This window comes from Pinus tabuliformis, chromosome 8 (assembly GCF_031772625.1).
Source record: "Pinus tabuliformis cultivar Carrire ecotype Pingquan chromosome 8, CPIR1, whole genome shotgun sequence".
NCBI lineage: Eukaryota > Viridiplantae > Streptophyta > Pinopsida > Pinales > Pinaceae > Pinus > Pinus tabuliformis.
The window spans coordinates 596,764,709-596,775,030 of record NC_142294.1 but is presented as its reverse complement, the minus strand read 5'-3'; positions in this window follow the sequence as shown (position 1 = coordinate 596,775,030).

Below are 10,322 nucleotides of genomic sequence, written 5' to 3'. Positions count from 1 at the left end.
AGTGGAAAGTTACAGCCACATCCGCCTACTCCTCCAAAGATATGTACTAGCTCCGTGTAGTCGAGAAGCCAAGGCACATTAACATACTGTCCAATCCTTCTTCAAGATAGCATTAGGAGAAGTTTGGCTGACCAAAAGCCTATACAATGAGCTATGAGGGACTATTTATAGAAAAGAGTGGGGTGACCCTTGACAGTCCCCTTCATGATAGTTTAACTACCCTCATGACTCTTCACCTACTCTATGACTATTACATCCAACTATTGACACTTGACTTACACTTGACATGACTCAACATTACAATGCACATGTACTCATGTGAGACAACATGGATTGAGAAAGCCTTGCAAGACATCACTGATACTCGATTCGATGTGGTGAGACCAACTCTTTGACATGCTTGTGATGGTGAAGTTGGTGAGCTAATGCCAAGCTTGGTTGTTCGTGATGGTGTGCATGCACCTCATGGTGACATCTTGCTGAAGCCAACTCTTGCTTCCATTGCAACTGGTGCATTGGTTCGGCCCCTTCATCCAACCCATCTGTTAACATGCACATGGTCTTCTAGGTATGGTTGAACTGGAAACACACTAATGTATGGTGTCCACATTGATCTTCAAGTTTTTATTGATGGTCATGTGCGTCAACTTTCCGAAGTACATGTTCAGCCCCAATTGGACTAGGTTATTGTCTTTGCCTTGTCGAGTGTGTTGAATGGGTTGTACTGCAAGTGTGCACTCAACGACATGCATGTTGTTGGATCCTTTGCATGCGATCAACAACATTACTCACCATGTTTGCATTGTGTCAGCTTCTAGGATGGATCCTTAACTTGTATTGGCGTAATTTCATCCGTGAGTGCATGTTGCACCCACTGTTGTCCCTGTTCCTGCTGCAACTCGTTGGATTGTCTGTGCAACTTCATGTTCTTCCTGAGTTTCTCCTTCAGCACATGCAACTCCTTCTTTGTTCCATCATCTTCCTTCTCTTGATCTTCATGTCGCGCCATCACTTCATAGCTTGAGTCTCAAAAGTTTCTTTCATTATCATTGGATTTGCTTGATCTTGCAACTTTGGTCCGCCTCTATGTTGTTAACAACCTTGCTCTTGCATTTGTTGTGTTCACTTCATTTGTTGCATTCGTTGCATTCCGTATACTTCCTTCAACTGTTGTTCATGATGCTGCTCACTGTGATGCTACTTCTTGATGTCATTGTCCATGAACAACTTGATGTCTTCATGAGTAGGTATGCCCATGGACACTTGATTGACTGCATCCCCAAGCATGCTCTGAATGGTGTCTTCATCTCTGCTCTCTTATAAACCATTTAACCTATATTACTGAGAGGCAGATGAACATATTTGATACTTGGAGACATGGAAACACTCATAGCAAGAAATCTGTTAGTCAAAAACCAAAATGAACATGAGAACTGACTTACAACTTACCTAGGTGAATGATCATGAAGGTTGTGCAATTTCAGCCAGGAGGTTAAGAGAGTGACTCCCAAGATTGCACAAGGCACGTTATAGGATACTGGGAGACTAATTGACTACTGGAATTGAAAAATGTACAATCCAGTTGGGAAGTTGGCTGCTGGGATTGCAGAATGTGCGATTCCAGCTCAGAGAGACTGCTGCCCCAGGAACATATTTGCGCAAATTTTTGGGCCAAGCAGCCACTGACCTCCAGAAATGTGTAATTCACTCTAGGAGGCTAGTGCTCAGCCAGAATGTGCAAATCTAGAGGGGAAGGTGAGCCTTTCTTATCCAGATTGCGTAATGTAGCCTTGGTGAAGGCAGAGGTCGGGCCAAGGTTGCCCGACTCACCGATGGGCAACTGAAAGCAAGTAAGTCAATGAAATGCATGGCAACACTAAGTGATAGAAGAAGTGATAAATAGTTCATGAAAAACATGAATTGAAGATTCAGCAAATAGATCAACATGCATGTCGGTGAGGCCGTTCTCCAGTTCGGCAAACGTCTGTGTAAAACAGTTTAATGCATGCGACAACATTGAGATAGAAATTAAAATTGAAACAGAGCTAGGACAAGCTAGAATATATGTAAATGAGGGCAGGCATTCAAAGAAATCAAGCAAACAACACTCACACAAGCGAATACAGAAAAAGCGACATAAATGTTGAAAAAGACAAGTTGAGGCCACTTACCAGTGAGTCATTGATATAGATGTGTCGAAGATTCCTAGATGTGTTGTGGGATGTCAAAGCTCGAAGATCGATCTGAATGAATGAGCTCTGATGCATAGAATATATAATTTTGGTCTTAGGACACACATGCCACAAATCTAGGAAAAAGCAACACTTGGAGGGAAACTTCTAAAACAACTTTGCATGTAACCCCTGACTGCCAAAAATAGCTCCCTAAATCACGGGATGACTTTTGCATGTTGTCTCTTGCTATTTTGAGAAGATCAAGTCATGCATGCATGCAAGTCAAGTTTCCTCAGTCTAGGGTAGAACTAGTCAACTAGAGTATCCATGCATGCCAGTGCTCAACTGCTTGGGGAAAATGCACATTTGTGACTGTAAGCTGGGTTGAATTCCCAAGGGGATTGCACAATTTCTGGGCCCAACAGCTGACTACTACCCAAATTTGTGGAAATCCTAGGCCAAACTACCGGTTGACGGGAAAAATTGAGCAATTCCTGCTGGGAGGGTTGGCTAGCATGATTGCGCAATCCTAGAGCCAAGCAGGCTATCAAAGGGAATTACACAATTACTGGAGGGAAAGGTTGGTTGCCCTCCTGAAATGTGCAAATTTCACTACGAAGCTGCTCAACCTATAGCTGGACCAAGTCTGGGTGAGCAGCCTGTGAAGGGAAATGATCAAACTATGATCGACAGGCTACCTTTGAGAAAGAAAGAAACTCAAGCTTGAGGAATTGACGAAGTAAGGCAAGCTGCTATGAAGGTTAGTAGGGAGACTCTAAAACAGGCTAAGGACAAATTTTGGAGGGTGGTTGTAGCTGCTACAACACTTGGCGACACACTGGTAGAACTCCAACTCTCTAAACGGACCTTATTCGTGAAAAGCAAGTATAATGCCTCCGGAAGTATTGTTGAGTTCTTAGCTCATCTTGGTTTCACATTAACTTGATTGTAATATGTAGCATCTACTAGAATCTTGGTCGATTGACACACATTCCAAGCCAAGGAAACATAGTTGTTTCGATTCGAGTTGAGGGGTATATATGTGCACAAGCAGTATAGTTGTCAGAGAATCTTAGTTTCATCTCTGGTGTTTCTCCACTACCAAAAGGTCTAAACAGTACCCCGGTGGAGTCACATAGGAACACAAGCATGGCTTCGTTTCCAGCGAGCCTAATTAGTAACCCGGTGGAGTTACTTGCATCACCTCCTTGCACAGGGAGCCTTTCTCTTCTATCACCTTATTCATTTTTCATTTTTCATTTTTTGAATTTTCATTTTTTTCATTTTTACTGTGCATAGCACTTATTCATTTCAGAGGCGAAAGAAGGATCCCGACTTATTGAGAGTGGAGGAGGTTGTTCTAGTAGAGAAGTAGTTTATTATATCTCTGATGTTCCTGTTAAGGTTTTCTCCCTCATCTTACTCTACTTGATTGAGCTAACAAGGGTTAACCCAAAAAAAATCTACTAGAGAAGGTGACACTAGTTAGCATGCAAGTGTTGTGTTTACACCAAGGTTCACTTCGAACAGTACATATTTTCCTTCGAAATATCATGGACTAAGAGTAACAAGTTCATCATATAGAGGAAAGATTACAGATAACCAAATAGCAATAGCTGTACAAACCCTCTTGTACATTACCCAACTCATTTCATCAGTCACACATGGTTTCATGGAAACTAACCTACAAACGAACAAAACAAAAAACAAAGAAAAGCAAAAGCAAAAGTAAAAGTGAAAGCAAAAAAAGCAAGAAAACAAGCATGGAAGCAAACAACTAAAACAAACCACTACTCCTACTCCTATACTAATAGTGTAAGGGCCTGATCATGTGAAGTGATACTTCTAATGCAGCCACCGGTGGATTGGTAGACCCATGTGGGTGAAGGCGTGATCCGCGAGTAACCCAGTTGTCCATACTAATGTACAAGAAAGATATGACAGTGAAGACAACCACACTTCATGTTTCAAAGTTCCCACGAGACATAAGTGAGTGCATGTGCATGATGGACAGTCTGTCGACTTATCATGGTGTTGTGTTACACTACGTGCAACTTTGAAGCAAAAGCAGACTCTTGATTGAGACATGTAAGCAAAGGAAAGAAACAAAGATAACTTTTGTCGCGCATGAGTGATTGCAATGTAAGAATCCTCCAATGCATGAGCAATGGGATCATGCAATTCGAGTGTAGGAATTGTGATCTGTATGTGAGATGGATCTTCAATGCATACAAATGAGTAATGAGGATCCTTGGGTGGCTGAACAATTTCATGATTGGAAGTGAGACTAACCCTAAGAGAGAGAGGACCTAACATAAGCATTAGCTTGGGTTGAAGTGCCTCGAAAGTCTTGGGTGCCTCAACTTCATCACCAGGTAGATCATCATAAACTGGTTGCTTTGAGAGATCAACTACGATAGATTCATGATCATGATAAAAAATGGAAGAAAATGAATCGTGATTGCCGCGATCAGAAAAATCAATGAATTCTCTAGCATCCTCATGATCAGATGAATCAAACATAGGGGTAGATGAAAAGTGAACGAACTCATCCTCTTTGTTTCCGGAAATGACATATGGAGGATCAAGTTGATCTTCAATGAATAACTTATCCTCTCCATTGTCAAATGATGGACTATCATCCAGTGAGTCTTGGGAGTGATCAACAATGGGTGCATTAGTAGATGAAGACACACATACACAATCATGGATGGCAAGTTCACCAAAGAAGCTAAGAAGGAACAGAGGGGGATCGGACGAAAGGGCGTCATCCTTTGCCGAGTGTTGATCTTCGAGCTCCCACTCATACTCTTGATGAATGACAGTGCATGTTGGTTGTGCAACACCAACTCCGTCAGTGGGCTATTCCTTATTCACAACAAGTGAAGAGTCCGAAATGGACGAACACAAGACAACATCATCCAGAGGAACATCTGTTTGCAAACACAGAGGTCGAAAGAAAGAATGCATATGGGAACTCGAAGGACTCACAACCAACTCTGTGCGAAAATTATGTAGAGTGATGTTGGGGGGGTGTGAAGAATGAACATATGTGTGAACATGATCCTCAACATCACTAGGAGATGATGGAACTGTTGAATGCGAGGGAGGCAGATAGTCCATTGAGACAATGATTGCTCCCACATGGGATTGCGCAGTTCCATTAATGAAGAAGGTTGAGCGAGGCTTGATCTGAAGCTTTCTCTTGGAATGGGAAGATTTCTTAAGTCAATACTCGAACCAGTCCTAGAGATAAGAAAACTTCATCTGGCTCCTCAGAGGTTGAAACTGTAAGTCAAGGAAGTGCTGCCAAAACTCAATAGCGGATTCATGCGGAGTCCTCTTTTTCTATAACAGTTTTAGGTCAAGATGGTCTGGATCAAAATGATGGAACATGTCTTCAATAACATGATAGAAGTTCTCACATGAGTGCATGGTGTTAGCCAGTAGGCTGAGCACCCAATGAAATGGGGATTCATGAAGTGTGAATGCAAGTAGCAGACCGACTTGTTTGTCAATAAACTCATCTTCCTCATAAATCATGGAAAAAAAGTTATGTAAGTGCTCAAGCCAGGCTATTTCACCTTCACCATCATACATGTGAATGGACAAGAGATTGAAAAGCTTCCCCAAGATGGCGACATCTTCACGATTCAAAAAACACCTCAGGGGAAGAAGAATGCAAGATTACATGAAAGATATGCAAAGGCTCAAAACTAGATGAAACGACACTACTTGTCATTAGGGCCTCTTTCTAGCGCCAGAAATGTTGGCGGTGCTGGACCCGCCAACATGTCAAAGGGATCTCTCTCGTAAGAAGTCCCAATTAGACCTCACACCGTTTGGTGTAGGAGTCCCAATAGTGGGTCATAAGGTAATGCCTTGACCGCGATGTCACATAGAGGTAAGTAAGATAACTCTTTTAGTAGCAAGGGTGTGACTGATGCAGTGAGTCATGGAATAAGTATGATATGTTCCAACACTTCAAAGGGAGAGGAAGGTGAAGGTGAGTTCCAGGTTGAAAGGGATGAGTCCCAACTCTACTAGGAAAGCACAACATAAAGGACACATATGCATAGAGTAGAGTAGTCGACACAGATGCGACAGTGCAACATACAAGGTATCCGAGCATACAGTTTTCTCTTTGGGATTGAGAGAGTGATAAGATATTTTTGTAATTTTGATGAGAAAACCAATTTTTTGATAACGTTCTCCTATCCAAGCAAGAGGAATTGTTAACAAAAGCGTGTAAGGCTACAAGTGTGTTGTAGGTTGCAGATTGTTGAAGAGATATATGGGCGTTGAAGGAGAACATCGAAGTTGAGTATGATCCTATAGATTTCATCGTTCGAGATCGGTGAAGAAAGTTGGAGCATCAAAGTACGTATGCAAGCTTGCTACGTTGCAAAGTTATGGTTATCCATTGTGTAAGCAGCATCCGTGGAAAACATGTGGTGAGTTGCGTTGAAAAGTGTTATTGAACCTACATTGGGACTTGCATTGAGCTATGTGGATAAGAAGATGTAAACTTCCATTGAAAAGAGACTATAGATTTGCGTTGAACAAAGTTTCAAACCTGCATTGATGTTCTGGTTGGAAATTTGTTGTTCTTGGAAGAAGCATGGAGCGAAGAGTGAGTTGTGAAAGCATTTTTCAGCTTGTTTTCATACTTCATTTAGATCATGAATATAACAGTGGAGTTGTTCCACAACCCAGCACCTGTTGTATCACTGTGACGTTCAGAAGTATTTGAATAACGTAGTGGAAGCATGGCGACATAAGGTAATTATGTGCAAAAGAACATAATTATTGATTCAAACCATATTTGTTTACTAGTATGGTACATAAGTTTATTGAAATTATTTCATTCAAATTCTTAAAAACTCTGGATGATTAATCCATAATGTTTTAATATTTGGTTGTAGCATTGTTGTGAGATCTGTGTGATGCTCACGTATACCTGTGTGTAGCTTGAGTTATGAAGTTGTCATTTAAAGGGATCGTCCTTTGAAGAGTATTGTTGCACAGATTGCGTGGAAAATTGAGGTCTTTTCAGAACAAGTCGAGGTGAGATTGAACAACAACAACTGTCATGAACAACCCTCGCATGGCACTAAGAGGTGGTTCGGTTCCAAATAGAAGAGTCAAAGCCTCTTTTCAAAAGGAAGAGGATTTTCATAAAGTTTTTTTTTGAAGGAGCATGGATCACTGTAGAAATAAAAGGTTCAAAGTCCACACTAAAAGTATTCAACATTCATTATAGCTAGATGAAAATAGTTCATGTTTTTCCTTTTAGATTCTCTCGAGTTATGGAACCGACTCTCTTTGTAAATTTTATTCATGATTGTTTCGTTTTAGGAATTGTAAAATTAAAATGATGTTTACAATTCTGGAAGTGTCATTTTCAAAATATTGAGTGATACTCTTAACCTCCGTGACACAATTAGTCAAAAGTTGTATGAGGAAAGCCTAAAAAATTGCCTTCTTTGATATATGTTTTAGTGCTCTTTTTTATGTCAATGTTATCGTAGTAAGGAACACATACATGTGCTAATTGAAATATTATTGAGATCAGAGCATAGTGTCCGAATAACACTCAAAATTTCTTTGAAGGCATGAAGATGAGAAAGATGTAGAGAATTTGTGGAAGGAGTATTTCCATGTTAGGTTTATGTGGCTCATCAAATTGCTGCAAAAAAAACAACCACTAGAATGTGGATTAGTATCAACACGATTCTTGAGGTATCTCTTTTTATTTCTCAAGTTTAAGGAAATGTGATTTTGTATTGAGTGAGTTGATGAGCCAATTTTAGGTGAATGCATCAGGGTGGATTTATTTATGGATTTTGCAAATTTTAGAATTCCTAGTAAAGGTATATACTCAGATTATAACTAGATTATCTAACAAATAGTGAATTGTATGCATGGGTGTAAATTCATGTATATGGAAACATATAACATTCAAGTGTAGGTATAGAATGGAGTGATTTAAAATGTTGGACCATTGATCTTTCAGTTTGTTGAATTATTGAGTAATCGAGTGCCCAAGTTGAGAAATGCAACGAAGGAAAGAATATCTGTTGGTGAAGACTCAAGGAGACCAAGATTGATTCCTTCCACCTTTATGTAAAATTGAGACAGAGGGTTATTAAAGTTAAAGAGACTTTTGATTCACTGTAAAACATGATGAAGAACGAGTTATTGGTAAGAAGAGGTTGTTGGTAGCTTTAAGAGCCCTCGTGGCAACAAAATACAACATCAAGCAACATTAAGTTGGATTGATCATCCAAGATGATCAAGATTTTGCAGTAGTTTGTAGTGAATAAAGTAGAATACAAAAGAGCTTATGTATGAATTAAGGAGAGAGAATTAATTCTCTATAATAAGAGAATGAAGTATGAGAGATAATTAGTGGAGTGGAAACTTACATCATTTTACAAAATTTAAAAGTCCATGATATATAGAGGATGAGTTTATGGCATTAAGGTTAAAAGTCCATGTTATGTAAAAAATTATAATATCAATGTATTAAGGGTGGATGTCAAAGGTCAATGAAGAAATTTGTAAATTGTATAGCTTGAGTCAAGTCAAGAATGAATTAAAGTTAAAGTTAAAATCCACCATTAATCATTGTAATTATTGTAATGAAGGCTGCATTTTCATTTGTACCCAACACCCAAGGTACATTAATGAAGATTTGATGTCAAATTAGAAGTTTGGAGTTAAAAATTCATAAGTTAAGTCATTGAATGTAATGGGTGCGTGATCGGTAGAGCTCGACACCCAAAGTATGGTTAATAGAATTTGAGGAGATAATGCAATTGTTTGTAGCAAAGAAAGCAAGAAAGAATAGAAGCATAAGTTCTCAGTAAGTAATTACAACAACCAAAGGAGAAAGGAGTGCCCAGAAAAATGGTTCAAGTGTAGTGAACCATTGGCCAAGTTCAGAGAACATAACTTGGCAAAGTGTTAGTTTGATTGTAGCTTACAGTGAACAAGGTGAAGTTTGCGAAAGAAGGAGATGAAAATGAATATGGATATGATGAAGAATTTGAGAAAGAGATCGTTGAATTGAATACACGACTTGAAGTATTGATGTAGCTTCTATAGAGTCATAAACATGGATGGATAATGAAGAATACAACTAAAGGGCCTATCAAGCAGTCGATTGTAAGAAGGCAGAAGAACAAGCTGAAAGTTTTGTTAAAGGAAGCAGAAACACTCCAGATAACAGAGACTAATATATTCATTTTGGAAATAGAACAAGGATCAATGCTTGGTGAGGACAATAATGATACTCAAATGAAATATGTTGATATGAACGCAGGTTTTTTTGTCACTCACCACAAAATGTATTTCCAGTTGTCTGAAGAGTAAATGAGAAGAGAAGTATGGAGTCATTTTACAAGTAGCAGAAGGACTGAAATCCTAAATCAGAACCTCTCCATTAGAAATTTCTCTGAAAAATATTTCTAACGATATGTGGAAGTCAAAAAATGGACTCCTAGATCAAAAGATATGGCCCTGCTGAGGTTTAAGGATTCAACCCTTAGAAAAGAATATCAGAGGTCCGAGAAATCGTATATCGCATATTGGAGGTCCTAGATATCGTTGATCGCATATAAGAGGTCCAACAAAATCAACGATCACATATCAGAGGTATAGAGATATCAACAATCTCCTATTGGAGGTCCACAAACATAAGAGACTGGCGGTCGTAACATCACTACTTGGAGGAGATTAGCACATCGGAGCATTAGATATGTCAATGATCAGAGAATCAGAACTTCTGAACGTGAGAACCTTTTAAAATTTGTGACATGGATAAAGTGTCAATAGTGTTAAAAGCCATAGGAAAAACCAATAAAGTATTAACAAAGGATTTCATCTCAAAACCAAAGGTAATTGAGCCCTTTTCTCTCTCCTCTAACAGGAAAAGATATAGTGGCATCTAAAGTCAGCATGATGTGGCAATATGAAAGGACACATTGTAGGAGGTTTTGGCATTTTGAAGAGGCATAAGGGAAAAATATGGGTGACACGTGTCACCACTCATGAGGTACCACGTGGAGTGATGACATCAAATTGGAGATCGCATATTGGATGTTGAGGATGTTGGCAGTTTGTAACACTTTATACTTGAAAGAG